Source organism: Rosa rugosa, chromosome 1 (assembly GCF_958449725.1).
Source record: "Rosa rugosa chromosome 1, drRosRugo1.1, whole genome shotgun sequence".
In the NCBI taxonomy this organism is placed as follows: Eukaryota; Viridiplantae; Streptophyta; class Magnoliopsida; order Rosales; family Rosaceae; genus Rosa; species Rosa rugosa.
The window spans coordinates 37638727-37655536 of NC_084820.1; positions in this window are offsets into that span (position 1 = coordinate 37638727).

The following is a 16810-nucleotide window of genomic DNA, read 5'->3' on the forward strand; positions in this document are numbered from 1 at the left end:
TTGAACTTCTTGTAGTATTATAACCTGTTAAGGCGGATACTCATTCTCTTCTTCTTTTAGTTACAAGAAAATTGTCGTCGGTTTCCTTGTTTCTTTGGTAATAGAGTTGCTTATATTCAGAATGCCCTCATTTTATAAAAATAAAAAAATGCACTCATTCTGCATTAAGGGCTTGCTGGGTGCACATCTTTAGCATATAAATATTCGGGTTATTATCACAAATGGTACCTGAACTTATCTTCTATTTTATCGATGGTACCTGAACTTCAATTTTGATCACAACCGGTACCCGAACTTTTCGATTTCATTTTAAATGGTACCTAAGGCCACCTTCGGTCACTATTCCGGCCGAAAAAGCCAAATCTAACAAAAAAAACAAAAAAAAACAAGTTCAAGGCAAGTCTATTACCAAAAAATCATCACTATATATGATTGCAATCCTTGAAATCATCAAAAATCATCACTATGATCGCCTCCCATGCCGTTTTTAGTCGGAATAGTGACCAGAGGTGGCTCTAGGTACCATTTAAAATGAAATTGAAAAGTTCGGGTACTGGTTGTGATCAAAATTGAAGTTCAGGTACCATCGATAAGATTGAGGTATAGTTCAGGTACCATTTGTGATAATAACCCTAAATATTCTCATAAGCTAACTTCATGTCTAGGTTGCATCTGTTTTTTTATATTTTTTATTATTATTCTTTAGCATTCGTTATAGATATGATATATGATTCTTTGGGTCTTGTGAGTGTTGTCTTAGCATCTGTTTTCTTTGTAAAATTGTTTACAAATGTGAATGCTATGTAGACTGAAAAATTTATGCAATGGAAAGGTTTCTTTGCTTCTGCTGGTAAGCGCTAAGCAGTGTTTCTGCAGGGTGGTACTAGAAATGTGAAGATAAAAGTCGTGCTTGAGAGTCGTCATCCTGAAATAATTGCCTATTCACAGAATCAGAAGCCTGGTTTTGGTGATTACTTTTAATTCCAAAGTCTTGGTGTGGTGTCTGTAAACATTCCACTGAAGGAACCTAGAAAGAGAGTAAAGGGAACATGGAAAGAGAGTAACAGAAGCTGTCAATAGCACACAGTAAAATCTGTCATACCTACAAATGCAAGGGAGGCCTTTTATTAACCATGTTGAGAAAGCTATAAGGGTTGTCACATTGGACAATCCAAGCAGTATTTCCCTATTTTCAGTAATGCAAAGTTGCCCACCTTCTTATTCTATGCCTCTGGAAAAATGAAGCAAATCATCAGAACTTATGCTTTTAGTATATTACTGTTGCGGTTGACTAGTTCTCTTTGTAGGGGAATTGAAGCCACAAAGAATTTTCTTAGATTCATATACTCTGTATTGTCTAAGAAAGGGTTTGTTCAATCAAATAACCTATGTTGTACGTTAATCAACATACCCTTTGTTGGTCTAATTCCTTTCATGTTCAATTTGTATGATTTTATCCAAAGCCCCTTCTTGGCGGTGTGGTTTTCACATCCTCCCGTGTAGAATCGGCTTTGTGATTACAACAAAAATGAAGAAAAAGAGAAGGCTCTATTGTTCTGAACCAATTGAAGCATCTCTAATCTACATAGATAAATTTCATATTATTTTTTCTTCAAATTTGTGTTTTGTTCTTATTTTTTGGTTTGCATAGGCGATTGGAAAAATAATTGATGTGGCCAATAATTGATATTAGGGACCATGCTGGTGCTTTGGTCGTCGGCTACCAATAATCGTCAAATTAACGTGAACTCAAATTCGTGATTATTTATGATGGTGACCAACATTTTACTTTGATGCGACCAAAAAGAAATATTCTTGCTTCTGCTAACTTCAGTGGTTCGACTCCATACATCAATCGAAATTAGTCTCAAGCCTAATTGAACATAGAGTAAAGAGAAAAATAAAAGTTTATCATCTTTTAAGTATAAAATGGAAGGGTGGCATGTATATAACTCCTCACGAATTTTGACTGAAAAAGCTAAATGAACAGATGCTTGATGCAAAATCATACAAACGGACCATTTACTAAAAAGACTTGAATAGTGCTAAGCAAGTAAGCATATATAATGTAGCATATAGGTTACACTTTGATCGAACCAATATATATTTCCTATGTTTTTAACGTCATTTTCCCTACATTTTACTTAGTTATTCCTTTAACAATATCATTTCTAACTTACTTTGTTGTAATTAGGTACAAATGAGCTCCAAACGCAGGAAATGAGCTAAGAAGAGCAAGAAATGAAAGAAATGAAGGCAAGGAGGAAATGAGGCGCAGAAATGGGAAAGAAATGGAGAAATGAAGCTTTCCTAATCCTACTAGGAAAAGGAATCCCAGTTGAAGTAGGAATCCTAATGCAACTAGGAGTGAGCTCGGAAAAATGATGTTTGGAAATGAGAAATAACAGAGTCCCAGTTGGACTAGGAAACCTGATGCTGTTAGGAGACCTGGTGGTGCTAGGAGATGTTGTGGCTTCAAGATGACTCAAGATAGTTCAAGAATGTTCTAGAATGCACAAGGAATTTCGGCAACCAAGGATTGGGCTTTGAAATCGTCCAATTGAGAAGCCTGGCCCAAAGATTGAAGCATGTGACTTGCACATGAGTTTCTAGATCCTTCCATGACGTTTTGAGGAGTCCATGGCCCATTCTAATTGATTTTTGCCGTGAGAAATTTCAAGAAGATTTCGGCAAATATATTAGGGGATTATTTTCGGATTTCTTTGGAATTTTTGGAGAGAAAATAGAGGAATAAGCATTGGATTATGACTCTACATACAAGGAAGCCGAAATATAGTATTTATAGTCTAAATACACATGGAGAATTCGGCCAAGATTAAGGTGACTTGTTCTCTACTCCTAATAGAATTTTCTTATTGGTCGGATGATGCAAACTTGGAGAATTCTTAGGGAATTAAACCCTAGGCCCTGCACTATATAAAAGAGGGATGTATTGCCGTGAAAATCATCATGAAACCCTGAATCAAAATCGCAATTCCTTCCCTTTACTCTCTCATAATTTCGGCCTCTCCAAGTGTTCAAGATTTTGAAGCCGTGAAGCAAGTTCATCCTCCATTCATCCATCCTTGCCATGAGCCTCATTGTCCTCCACCACCTTTGAAGACCTTCTTGCATTCTTGAAGCTCTTTTAAAAGTGTAACCATGAACCCTAAATCTTGTTTTCGGTTTTCTTTATCTTGTAACTTAAAAATCGAATTCTTTAGCGTTCTTTGTTTTTGGTTTTCTTGGATGTTGCGATTTCATGTGAGATTAAAGTATATGTTTTGATGTTTAGTTTCCAATAGCCTTGAAGCATGAATTCGTTTTAGGATTTTCAGATTTATAGTTTTCGATTTCTTTATATGTTCTTGAATGTTTGTTGGTTTTGTTCTTCAATCCCATCTATCATGTTTTCGATTTCTTTAGTGGCCACTTTAGGTTTCGAATTGCATGATTGAATCCATAATGAGATGCTAGTGTTCTAGGTCTTGTTAATTAAAGTGGAAAACCTATAATTACTTAGGTAAATCAACAAAGAGAATTTCATGTTTGATTAGCGTTCTAACTTGTGTGTTTTTCTTAAATCAATCAAACTTTCAAAGTGCTTCTTGCGTTAATTGTGTATTATTGATGAATTGATCACTCACTAGCTTTGCATGATTAATAGGATTAACTATGGTGCGTTCATCTAGTTAATTTAACTAAGGAAAGTAATAAGAACTTATGCATGCGTTCATGGTTTGTTCTTGATTGATTTCGTTCAAGTTGATATTTTGATTCGAGAATTATGAATTTTAGTCTTGAATTCGTGTTAAAGGTTGTTAACTTCACCAATGCATCTCATCCGTCCATTTCATCTTGATTCTTGGTTGATTGGTCAATGTAATTAGTTAGTTAGATAATTAGTTTAATAAATAAACAAATTTCGAATCCCCTTCTAAATTCTTTGTAATTTTCGTAAATACTGTATACTTGTGATTAATATTCTTTTCTTTGACGTTTAAATGACAGGAGCACCCCTCAATCCCCGGATAGAACTATCCCTACTTGCTATATACTAACAATTGTCAACAAGGTTAATTTTGAGAACTCATTTCGAGTCCATCACACTTCTAGTAAACCGACCAAAAGAATATCAATATGAATCATAACAAGAATTTTTGGGTTGAATTTTAGATTAACTCGACTCTAAACTAAATCAACAAAAAAAAAACAAAATTAAAAAAAAGAAACAGAGAAATATTCAGTAAGAATTTACAATTATCGTTCCACAGTAACTATGCTTATAAAACCCCCAAACACTGATGAGTATATCACAGGGATTTATTGTCTAACGAGTATAACAGCATGGTAAATCATGTACTTAACATGTTTATAGCACCCCATACAAAAAGTAAAAGTAGTACATCAGAAGCCTTCCTTGCTTACAGGCAAGAATATAAGCATAACAGAATGGGAACTTCAGCTGGACAAAAGGAAGCCTTGCTTACAAAAAGCAGTATATCAGCCTATAACAAATTGCTCTTGATTAACTTCAACCTGAAAACATCAGCTGGATATGTGCTGATAGAAGTCTGCAATCAAACATAATACTCGATCAAATAGGTATAATAAATTAGACTGTCATCTTTCTTTAACATCAACTAGGCTAACAAGTGTTATGAAGTATCACTAAATTATCCAAGTTCAATTAAGCAAACAGTATTAAGAAATGCATCAATTAGAAGTTACATTATAAGTGCAACATAAAAATTTGCTTGCCTATTTAATTTGAATAAAAACAATTAACAACAAAAGATATAGCTTACCTATCGGATGAATGTGTCCCAATTAAGCCTGTGACTAATGATAGGAGCATTATATGCGACATTTTAAGTATTTTTCTACTCACATTTTGTTAAGTTATTTCCTTTAACTTAATCATATTAACTTAGTTTAGTGTCTTTAGGTACAATTGAGCTACAGACGAAGAAAATGAGCTATAGTAAGCAAGAAATGAAGGCAAGGAGGAAATGAGGCGCAGAAATGGTCAAGAAATGATCGAAGAAATGGAGTATTCCCAATCCTATTAGGAAAAGGAATCACAGTTGAACTAGGAATCTTGTGGCATGAGGAATCCTGATGATTCTAGGAGACAATGTGGCTTCATGATGATTCTAGGAGACAATGTGGCTTCATGATGATTCTAGAAGATAAAAGATATTTTGGCAAAATATCTCTTACAAAGATAAGAGATATTTTGGCAATAAAAAGGAGTTCTAATTCAATTTGACTTCTACAACCTAAAAGAGATAGTTTGGCAAAAATATCTCTAGAAGATAAGAGATATTATGGCAAAAGAAGGAGTCCTAATTCAATTTGGCTTCTACAACCTAGAAGAGATATTTTGGAGAAAGGAAGACTCCTAATTCAATTTGATTTCTACTTGCTTTTGGAGGATTTCTATTGGTAGAAGAAGTAGCGAAATATCATGACACCAAGGCTATGTTGAGCAATATAAATAGGAGAGAGTTAAACATAAAAAATGATCTTCAGACCCTGAATCAATTTCACAACTTTCTCCCTTTTCTCTCAAAGTTTCGGCCTCCTTCCTTTGAAGTCGTGAAGCAAGCTCCATCATCTCCATCACATCACTTCCGTAGCCTCCATCCTCTTGAAGTTCATCTTGCGTTCTTGAAGTTCTTCAAAAGTGTACCCATGTTCATCTTTATTTTGCTTTCGGTTTCTTATGTTTGTAATTCAGAACATCTTCTTGTTTTGTTTTGTTGGATTCGAAACTTTGTAAGATTAAAGCTTATGTAGTTGATTTTAATTTTCGAACCATGAAGCATGTGTTAACGTTTTAGATTACAAATTGCGATTTCAAGGTATGCCTCTGAATGATTGTTGGTTTTGTGCTTCAATTTATCCTTTATGTGTTTTATGTTCTTTGATTGCAAACTTAGAATTAAAAGCATGTAATTGTTTCTAGATTAAGATGCTAGCGTTCTAGGTCTTAATTCACAAGTAGAAAACTTATGAACTTAAGTAAATCAATGATGAGTTTTGCATGCTTGTATGGCGTTCCAACTTGTGTGTTTTTCTTAAATCGATCACACTTCCATAATTGCTTAATGCGTTATATGTGTTATTGTTAGTGAGTAGTGTTCTGTGACTAGCAATGCATGTTTAATAGGCTTAGTAATGGTACGTTCATCTTGCTAAGTAAGTAAGGGAAGTAATAAGAACTTTGTATGCGTTCATCTCTGTTCTTGATTGATTTCTTTCTATGACATATTTTGATTCGTGATTTGTATTCGATAATCTGTTAACATGTTAATGGTTGTTGATTAAATCTCTACTATCTCCATTCACCTACTTCTATCTTGATTCTTGGTTTGATTGATCATTGTAATTAGTTAATTAGATTAGAATACAAACTTTTCAAAACCCCTTTTACTTTGTAATTAGCGTTCTATGACTAGCAATGCATGTTTAATAGGCTTAGTAATGGAGCGTTCATCTTGCTAAGTAAGGGAAGTAATAAGAACTTTGTATGTGTTCATCTCTGTTCTTGATTGATTTCTTTCTATGACATATTTTGATTCATGATTTGTGTTCGATAATCTGTTAACATGTTAATGGTTGTTGATTAAATCTCTACTATCTCCATTCACCTACTTCTATCTTGATTCTTGGTTTGATTGATCATTGTAATACAAACTTTTCAATACCCCTTTTACTTTGTAATTTTTGTAAGTACCCTGTACCCCATACTTGTGAATAATAATTCTTTCTTTGACGTTTAATTGACAGGACTACCCTGAATCCCCTGATAGAACGATCCATACTTGCTTTATACTAACAATTGACAACATGTTTCATTTTGAGCGCTTAATCTGAGCGTATCAACCAATCTTCACACCGAAACACTTCCTGTCATTCCGATTGTTCACTTGCCTCCTGCATTATATAAAAATTTCAGATACTGTGTTTGAACCGTGATAATAAAGACTACAAACTATTAAGCAACAATAAATTAGATTACCTGACTATATGAGGCGCAGCAGCGGCTTGGGGGGCCATCTGTGGGTGGTTGAAGTCAGGGGCATAAGGAATGTTTGGTGGTGGGGCTTGTGGCCTGATAGCAGCCGGGGCTGGGGGACGTGCCCAGATGGCAACAGGGGCGGGGGATCGGGGCCGGATGGTAGAGGGGGCTGGGGGTCAAGGCCAGATGGCAGCGAGGGGCGAGGGTGGAGGCCGGATGGCAGTGGGGGGCAGGGGGTGGAGGCCTGCCACTGATATCGAGCCTCCACCCCCTGCCCCCGCTGACATCGGGCCTCCACCCCCCGTTCCGACCCAATGTCAGCCGGAGCAGGGGGTGGAGGCCCGATGTCAGCCGGAGCAGGGACAGCCAGGGCAAAGGCTCGAGGACCAATCAAAACTGGGGCTTGGCCTAAAACTTGGGAAGCAACCACATAAAATAATAATCTCTATGCCAAACAAACTTTTTCATACAACACATTTAACCACATCAGTGTATAGTAAACAGTACTACTGCTATACAGATAAAGTAATCACACCAGTAAGTCTTATATATTACTGAAATTTCTAACGATCATTTTTGCCTCTAGAATCTGAAATTGGAACAACAAAACTCCATTGATTAATAAAGCTTTTCGTATAATTTCTCATACAGAAAAGTGCATAAACCTAAAGCTAGAATCTAAAATTGAAACAACACAGAACTCTAGTGATTAATAAAGCTATTCTTTGGTTTTTCATAGAGAGAGCATTATGCTAAATCCAAGAAGGATGAAAGTGACCAAGCTATCTTGGAAACTTTCAAGAAGGTGCAAGTAAACTTACCCCTCCTGGAGGCCATCAAACAGGTCCCTAAGTATGCCAAGTTCCTTAAAGAGCTTTGCACTACTAGGAGAGTAAACCGTGAAAAGGAGGTGGTAAAGGTAAGTGAGAACGTTTCTGCCTTGATTCAGAGGAAGATTCCTCCAAAGTGTAAGGATCCTGGAAGCTTTACTATTCCATGTACTATTGGTAACTCCAGATTTAAGAATGCCATGCTAGATTTAGGTGCATCTGTTAATGTTATGCCCTACTCTGTTTATGAAACCCTAGGTCTAGGGGAACTTAAATCTGATAATGTTATCATTCAGTTAGCTGACAGATCCAATGCATACCCTAGAGGTTTGTTGGAGGATGTGCTTGTGCAGGTTAACCATCTTATCTTCCCAGCTGATTTTTACGTGTTGGAAATGGAGGACTCCCCTGTGAGTTCCACTCCTTTGCTTTTGGGACGTCCTTTCTTAAGGACAGCTAGGACGAAGATAGATGTGTATGCAGGTTCTCTCACCATGGAGTTTGATGGTGACGTTATTGGCTTCAACATTTTTGAAGCCATGAGGTATCCTCTTGATATAAATGATTGTTATTCTATTGATATTTTGGATGACCTTGCCCAGAAAATGTTTGAGGCCATGAACGAGGATACCCTAGCCACAACACTCGAACGAGGAGTAGGGTACACAAAAGGTGGTGCCATTATCTCAGAGGAGGAATTGAAGGACACTTGTGAAGGAAAGATCATTGAAAACGTCTCATTCCTTGAAGCTTCACCCTATATAGGTAAGTCTACTTCACCCTTGTCCATTCAGTTATCTGCTAATAAGACTTTACCTTCAGTGGTTCAGGCACCAGAACTTGAACTTAAACCTCTACCCGACCACTTGAAGTATGTCTACTTAGGAGACAAGGAGACGTTACCAGTGATTGTGTCCTCCTCTCTTACTTCGTCTCAAGAGGAGAGATTGGTGGAGATGTTGAAGCAACACAAGACCGCCATAGGATGGACATTGGCGGATATTAAGGGAATAAGCCCTACTACTTGCGTCCATAGAATACTTCTTGAGGAGGGGACAAAACCCACTAGAGAGGCTCAACGTCGTCTCAACCCTCCTATGATGGAAGTTGTGAAGAAGGAGGTCATCAAGCTCCTTGATTGTGGGGTGATCTACCCTATTTCAGACTCCAAGTGGGTCTCTCCAGTTCAGGTTGTGCCCAAGAAATCTGGGGTCACTGTGGTGAAGAATGCTGAAAACGAACTGGTGCCCCAAAGGACAGTCACAGGTCACAGAGTGTGCATTGATTACAGGAAGCTCAACGCAACAACAAGGAAAGATCACTTTCCTCTTCCATTCATTGATCAGATGCTTGAGCGCCTAGCTGGACATGACTACTACTGCTTCTTGGATGGCTACTCAGGCTACAATCAGATTGCCATAGCCAATGAAGATCAAGAGAAGACAACCTTCACTTGCCCCTTTGGGACGTTTGCCTATAGACGTATGCCCTTTGGCCTTTGCAACGCTCCAGGTACCTTTCAGAGGTGTATGGTAAGTATCTTTTCAGATTATATTGAGAAAATCATAGAGGTATTTATGGATGACTTTTCAGTCTTTGGAAAGAATTTTGATGATTGTCTTAATAATCTGGAAATAATTCTAAAACGTTGCATGGAAACTAACCTTGTACTTAATTGGGAGAAATGCCATTTTATGGTTAAACAAGGAATAGTTCTAGGGCATATTGTCTCTGCAAGGGGAATAGAGGTTGATAAGGCCAAAGTGGATATTGTGCATTACTTACCCTCTCCCACTTCTGTGAGAGAGATTCGTTCTTTCCTTGGCCATGCAGGTTTTTATAGGAGATTTATCAAGGACTTCTCCAAGATTTCGAGACCTCTATGTCAACTACTCCAGAAGGATGTGACGTTCCACTTTGACAAGGAGTGCCAAGATGCTTTTGACAAGCTTAAGGAGTTGTTGACGTCAGCCCCCATCATGCTACCTCCAGATTGGTCCTTGCCCTTTGAGTTGATGTGTGATGCCTCTGACTATGCAGTTGGAGCTGTTTTGGGGCAAAGGAAGGACAAACGACCCTATGCCATCTACTACGCCTCAAGGACTCTGAATGATGCACAAATGAATTATTCCACCAAAGAGAAAGAGCTCCTTGCAGTTGTCTTTGCCCTTGAAAAGTTTCGCTCCTACTTACTTGGTACCAAGGTAATTATTTATACTGACCATGCAGCTTTGAAGTACTTGATGACCAAAAAGGAGGCGAAACCTAGGCTTATCAGATGGGTCCTACTCTTACAAGAGTTTGACGTTGAAATCAAGGACAAGAAGGGTAGTGAAAACGTGGTAGCTGACCACTTGAGTCGTTTGGTGCATGCAGAAGACCCCCTCCCTCTGGTGGAGACGTTTCCAGATGAGCAGCTCTTTGGACTTCAGGTAAGTGAACCATGGTATGCTGATATTGTGAACTATATTGTTTCTAGGAAGATTCCTGATACCATGTCACGTGCTCATAGAGATAGGCTTAAGAAAACTGTTAAGCAATATGTTTGGGATGAACCTTATTTGTGGAAATATTGCTCTGATCAACTGATTAGGAGATGTGTGCCTGAACATGAACATAATGCCATACTTTCCTTTTGCCATTCTAAAGCATGTGGGGGTCACTTTTTTGGGTCTAAAAAGACTGCGTTTAAGGTGTTAGAATCAGGTTTCTTTTGGCCAACGTTATTTAAGGATGCACATGCATATTGTTTAACTTGTGATAGATGCCAGAGAACCGGAAATCTAAGTTCTAGAGATCAAATGCCATTGTCTAATATCATAACTGTTGAAATATTTGATGTCTGGGGCATAGATTTCTTAGGCCTTTCCCTTCATCTTTTGGGTTTCTATATATCTTACTTGCAGTGGACTATGTTTCCAAATGGGTGGAAGCAAAGGCCACTCGAACTAATGACTCTAAGGTTGTTGCAGATTTTATCAAGTCTAACATCTTTAGCAGGTTTGGAATGCCTAGAGTTCTCATTAGTGATGGTGGATCCCATTTTTGCAATCGGACGATTGAGGCCTTGTTGAAGAAATATGATGTTACACATAAGGTTTCTACACCTTATCACCCCCAAACTAGTGGGCAGGCTGAAGTCTCCAATCGTCAGATCAAGGGGATATTGGAAAAGACTGTGAACCCCAACAGGAAGGATTGGTCCCTACGCTTGGAGGATGCTTTGTGGGCCTACAGAACTGCATACAAGACTCCCATAGGTATGTCCCCATATCGAATTGTTTATGGCAAACCTTGCCATTTACCTGTGGAGTTAGAGCACAAAGCTTGGTGGGCTGTGAAGCAGTTCAACATGGATCTTGATGAAGCTGGGCTTCATAGGAAACTGCAGTTGCAAGAGTTAGAGGAGATTAGGAATGATGCTTTCGAAAGTGCCACTATTTATAAAGACAAGACTAAGGCATTCCATGATAAAATGATTCGAAGGAAGACTTTTGTCGTGGGTCAAAAAGTTCTTCTCTTCCATTCTCGTCTCAAACTCTTCCCAGGTAAACTTCGTTCTCGTTGGATTGGACCTTTTGTTATCACTAATGTGTTTTCTCATGGAGCTGTGCAGATAAAGAGTGAGCAAACAGGTAACGAGTTCAAAGTGAATGGCCACCGCTTGAAGCCTTACTATGAGGCGTTTGTGGAACACGAAGTGGAGGAAGTACCCCTCCAAAACGTTCCACCTCTTGAGGATTAAATGGAGGTACAAGTCTAGGCTGAAAGACTATAAACATTAAGCGCTGCTTGGGAGGCAACCCAATTCAGAAGTAGCTGTGGAGGAGCCTTCAACGCAGATTTGCTCTTTTTCCTCCCTACTTCTTTCATATATGCTTTTGTTTTTCTTTGCACTTTATTTTCGTAAATTTCATCCCTATATGCTTAAGTGTTTCATTGCATGCTTATGATTGATTACATTGAGGACAATGCAATATTTAAGTGTGGGGGAAGGGATTTACATTTTTGTTTTGAGTCATATATATTGGAAAATACAAAAAAATCGAAAAATGTCAGAAAATAAAAATTTTCGTTGCTTTTGTTTTTGTTTTGAGTCTTAGGATGCCCTTTCAACTGTCTAGGATGATTCTATATCTCTGAAATCATGACTAAAAGAGGATCACAAAAATTGAGATGACTTAAAATGGTATTCTTTGGTTAATTGAGATATACGAAAAATATATGCCTTGTAGTGGATATGGATCTCGTAACTTTGGTACAGAAAATGAGCATGTTAAGATGAGTTTTGATTCATATAAACCCATGTGAGATAATTGAACCATGTTCCTTTTTCTTGGAGTGAAATGAAAAATATATTCTTAATTTCTTGGCGATGTTTTGATGATCTCATTATTCTTTCATCTTGATTGACTACTTGCCATAGATTAAATTTGATGGACTAGAGAATGCTAGAATTCGCTCTTGTGCTTGTTGAGACGTTATATCAATACATGGCCCTGATTCTGGAAAGGATAGAGGCACCCTAGGAATTACCACCATTGCCAAATGAACCTGTGTCCCTAATTGTGCCCGTCGTGGGACTCCCCTAGATAAACCCCTTTGAGCCTACGTTAAGCCTTTTCTTTCATCACCCTTAAAATCTTTAACCTAAGCCTTAGTATAGCTATAACCCTACCCTTTGTCCTAAGGACTTAGTGGAGCTAAATTGAGACTTTACTTGAAGATTTTTGACGTCAATTTTGAAGAATAAGAAGAGGTGAAGGTTCAAGTGTGGGGGTAAACTTGTCCATGAATGAAAAATGTATGAAAAAGCCGAGAAAAAGAAAGAAAAAAAAAATGAAAATATGTAAACGGCTAAGAAAAAGAAAAGAGAATATGTTTATGGACTTTAGTACCCCATACTTAGTGATCTTGGAGTTTGCTTTGAATTGAAGGCCCACTACAGAAAAATTTGGCCTTTGTCCATTTCACTAGAGTTCAAGGGAAGTTTACAATGAAGATTGGGCCCAACATGAAGACATTAGGCCCTTTTATGTGACCACTAGGAGAAAGTGACGTTTTTGCAATGCCTTGGTGACATATTTCGAGGACTCTCTACATTTACATAAGCTCTACTAGGTTTTTAGGACACTTTGTTAAATTCCTTACCCTTCGTTTTTTTAAACCTTGAGCCATGGCCCCATTACAACCTTTGAGAAGACCTTCTTGATCCTTAAGATGGGACAGCCCTTGATGTGGAGATGAGTTGCAAGAGTTGAACCTATGGCTTGGGTCCATCTGTGCAAGTAGTTGATATCCTTCATGAGATCTTTAAAGAAAATTATACTTGTGCTTTCGTTTCTTGCATTATGTGATATACTTGCTATCTTTCACATATACTTGAGTGTATAAGCTTTTAAGCATTACCATGATCTGAGAGAAGAAAGAGTGGATATACCTTGTGAGGAATTGAATCAAACTTGTTTGAAGCATGCTTAACAGAAACCATCACCATTGTTCCAACCAAGTCCTACTTGTGTATATGTGAATTATGTGTTTTAATTAACTCTCGAATGCCTAAACATTAATTCTTGGTAAAGTGCTAATCTTGGTGTTGTGAAAGTAAGAGATTGCTGAGACAAATAGTTGAAGGGCAATAGAGTCTTTGTTTGTTTGAGTCTTTAATTTTCGTTGAGTCTTAGTGTGTGTCTTTGTTTGATTTTGCTAAGGGACTAGCAAAAGCTAAGTGTGGGGGAATTTGATAGGAGCATTTTAATGCGACGTTTTAACTGCATTTCCTTACATTTCTTGCGTCATTTCCTTAGTAAAACTCTGTTTAGGAAAGTTTCCATTCTTTGATTGGGAAAGTTCCTATTTGTAGAAAGTTTCTATTTTTGTAGTTTCTATTTATCATTTTTAGTAAGTTTCCATTTTCAGTAGTTTCTATTTTTCATTTTTAGAAAGTTTCCCATTTTCAGTTTAGGAAAGTTGCCATTTTTCATTTTAGAAAGTTTCTATTTTTCTTACTAGTTTCTATTTTCAGGACCTCCGAGCTAGAAAGTGGAAATGAACTCACAAATGGAAAGAGGAGCTTGCGATCACCAAGGGGAGCAAAGATGAAGAACAATGAGCCACAGAAATGAGCAGAAATGAAGGAAAGAAGTTTTCCTGGTCCAACCAGGAAACCCTGCGGAAAGGAGGAAAGCCCACCAATGAAGTTTCCAACGTTACTATGAAAAAAAAGAAATGGAAAAATAAAGTGTTGTGACGTTGGAAGATGACATGGCATAGAAGTGACGCATGGAGGCCCAAAAACTCTCAAGACTTGTTGGATTTTCGGCTAATTGGATAAAAGCCCACCAAAGCCCATGGAACTAGGGTTTGTGACGCAAACCCTAGCCCTAAAGATGTTTTGCCGTGAATTTGCAAGAGAGAAACAAGGAAGAGGCGTCCAAAAATCAGAAATTAAAAAGAGATTTTCTAGGGAGATTTTCTAGGGCTATTTTTATGGAAAGAAAATACTTGGAGATAAACCCTAGAAGCTTTGCCATGAAAAAGGAAGAGATAAACAAGGGAGGACGTGAAAACCCTAGGATTTTGGACGGCAAAGATATTCCCTAGAGAGTTTTAAGGAAAGAGAAAAAGGTGGAGACCAAGAAAAGCTCAAATGAAGTCTAGATACATTCCTACATTCCCTAAAGAATTTTGGCCGAATTGGGAAGCTTAAAATCAGAATTTATCTCTTTATTTCGGCAAGATTATTTAGGGAATTAATTCTGGAATTTTGTGATTGGTTGCACCACCTCATAGGACTTATGTGGCAAGAAATCATTGGAGGAAATTATGTGGAGGAAGCAAGCAATAGCCGTGAGCTTTTCTAGGGTTTTGGACGGCATGGAGACCTAGGGGCCGTCCCCTATATATTCCTCTCTTCTCTCAACGTCAGGGGGTTCCCACTTTTGCGTTTTACACTTTGAAAAAAAAATCAGAAAACTCTCTCTAGCCTAGCCGTGTTCTTCTCCATCCTCTAGGGCAACCACGAAGTTCAAGCAAGGCCAAGGAAGAAGAGGACAAGCCGTGCACATCATCCATCACCATCCTTGAAGATTGCTTTCGAAATTCAAGAGACCATTCATCCCATCTCCATCTCTTGGTGTAATTCGATTCTCCTTGTAACCTTTGCTTTGTAATTTTCGTTGGTTATGCCCTAGTTGACACATATGTTTGAACAAGTATTGTTTTCTGAAATTCTATGATTAATTGTTAATTTTCAGATTCATGTTTTGCGATTTATGGTTGCTTATGTGTGAGTGTTTGATTAAATTTGCATGATAGAAATCTTTTGTATGTTAATCTTAAAGGGTTCGAAACTTTTAGGGTTTTTATATAATTGGTGCTACGAATTTAAGAACATGAATCAACTTTTTGGTTTTGTGTTCTTGAATCAATAAGTAGTAAATGTTTTGTACAAAAACCGAATTTAATCAAAGAAGATTGCAATTAGGTGGACTTTTTCATACTAAGTTGCACATTTGAATTGATAGCCTTTCTAAATGCTTATTGCGTTAAACATGTATGATCGACTAGCTTTCTAGGGCTTGAGTGCATGTTTGATAGGATTAGTCTATGTGCTTTCACTTAGATTAATTAGCGTTGAAAGTAAAATATGGGAAATTGTTTGCTTTGAACGTTTCACATGATCAATTCCTCTTGCATGACTATAATGAACAATGATGAACTTGAACCAATTTTAATCATGAGTTTCGACTTTGATCCTTGTTTTCACATTCCATCTTTATTTTTATGTTTTGCATTTTAATTATTTTGTTTACTTAATTTAATTTTCAGAAAAACCAAAATCAAAAATCCCCCCTAATTTCGTGTACAATGTTTATAATTGTAAATATCTTTGTGAATATTATACTTTGTTTTAATTTTAATTGTTTAATTGTTTGACAATGACAGGTGTACCCTCAATCCCCGGAATAGAACGATCCCTATTTATTCTATGCTACTAATGACATTTCAGGGTTAAATTATGCGCTTGCTTTTGAGCGCGTCAATTTTTGGCGCCGTTGCCGGGGACCGAAAAATCATTTGTCACTTTGTGAATATTTGTTTTGTTTATATTGTGATCGAAAAAAAAAAAAAAAAAATGACTTGTTAATTATTTTGTAATTGTCGAAATTTACTTAGTTTAATTATTTAGGTTGTTATTTTTATTGTTGAACACGAGTTTAATTGTTAGTTGTAAATTAAAGAATGAATAGGTGAAGTCGTGTTTATTAATATTGGCCTAAACCCCTCATTGGTACCTAGTTCAGGTCCCTTAAGGTTGAGGGCGGCCTTTATTAACATTCATTGAACTGTCTAACACACTTAGGACCTTTTACATCCTAGTAAGAATATCCTATGTGAGATGGTGTCTAGAAAGGGGACAACGTTCATAACGGGTTTTGGATTCAGAAGTGCTTACAAATGGGCGTAAACCTCAATGAGGGAGTAGCCTATGCCAAAATGGATCCTACCTCTTGTGTTCGCCCTCCCCTACCTGGCCATTTCAGTAAGGTTGCCCAACGGATGTAGGAGGGACTTTGTGTCTAGACGATTATACTTGGGCCGCACGTCCACTTGATTTACCGCTTGGAATTAAATTTGATATCAATAATATTTATGACAAAAGAAAATGTAAAGAATATGTTGTGACACTTAAGGTATATTGGATTAAACATAATCTTGGAAGGGTAGCTGTTTCAGTCCCATTGCACAACAAGATTCCCTGTTCCCGTACCAAGTGTTGAAAATAATTTTTAAGAATAAAAGAAGAAAAGAGAAAAGAAAACGAAAAAAAAAATAAAAAAAAAAATATATTGTTGTAAATAGTGACGTTTTGTATATCTGTTTTGTGTGAAAGTTTTGTGTCTAATTATACTTGTAAAGAATTAGAATTAAAGAAAATAAAAATTGGAGT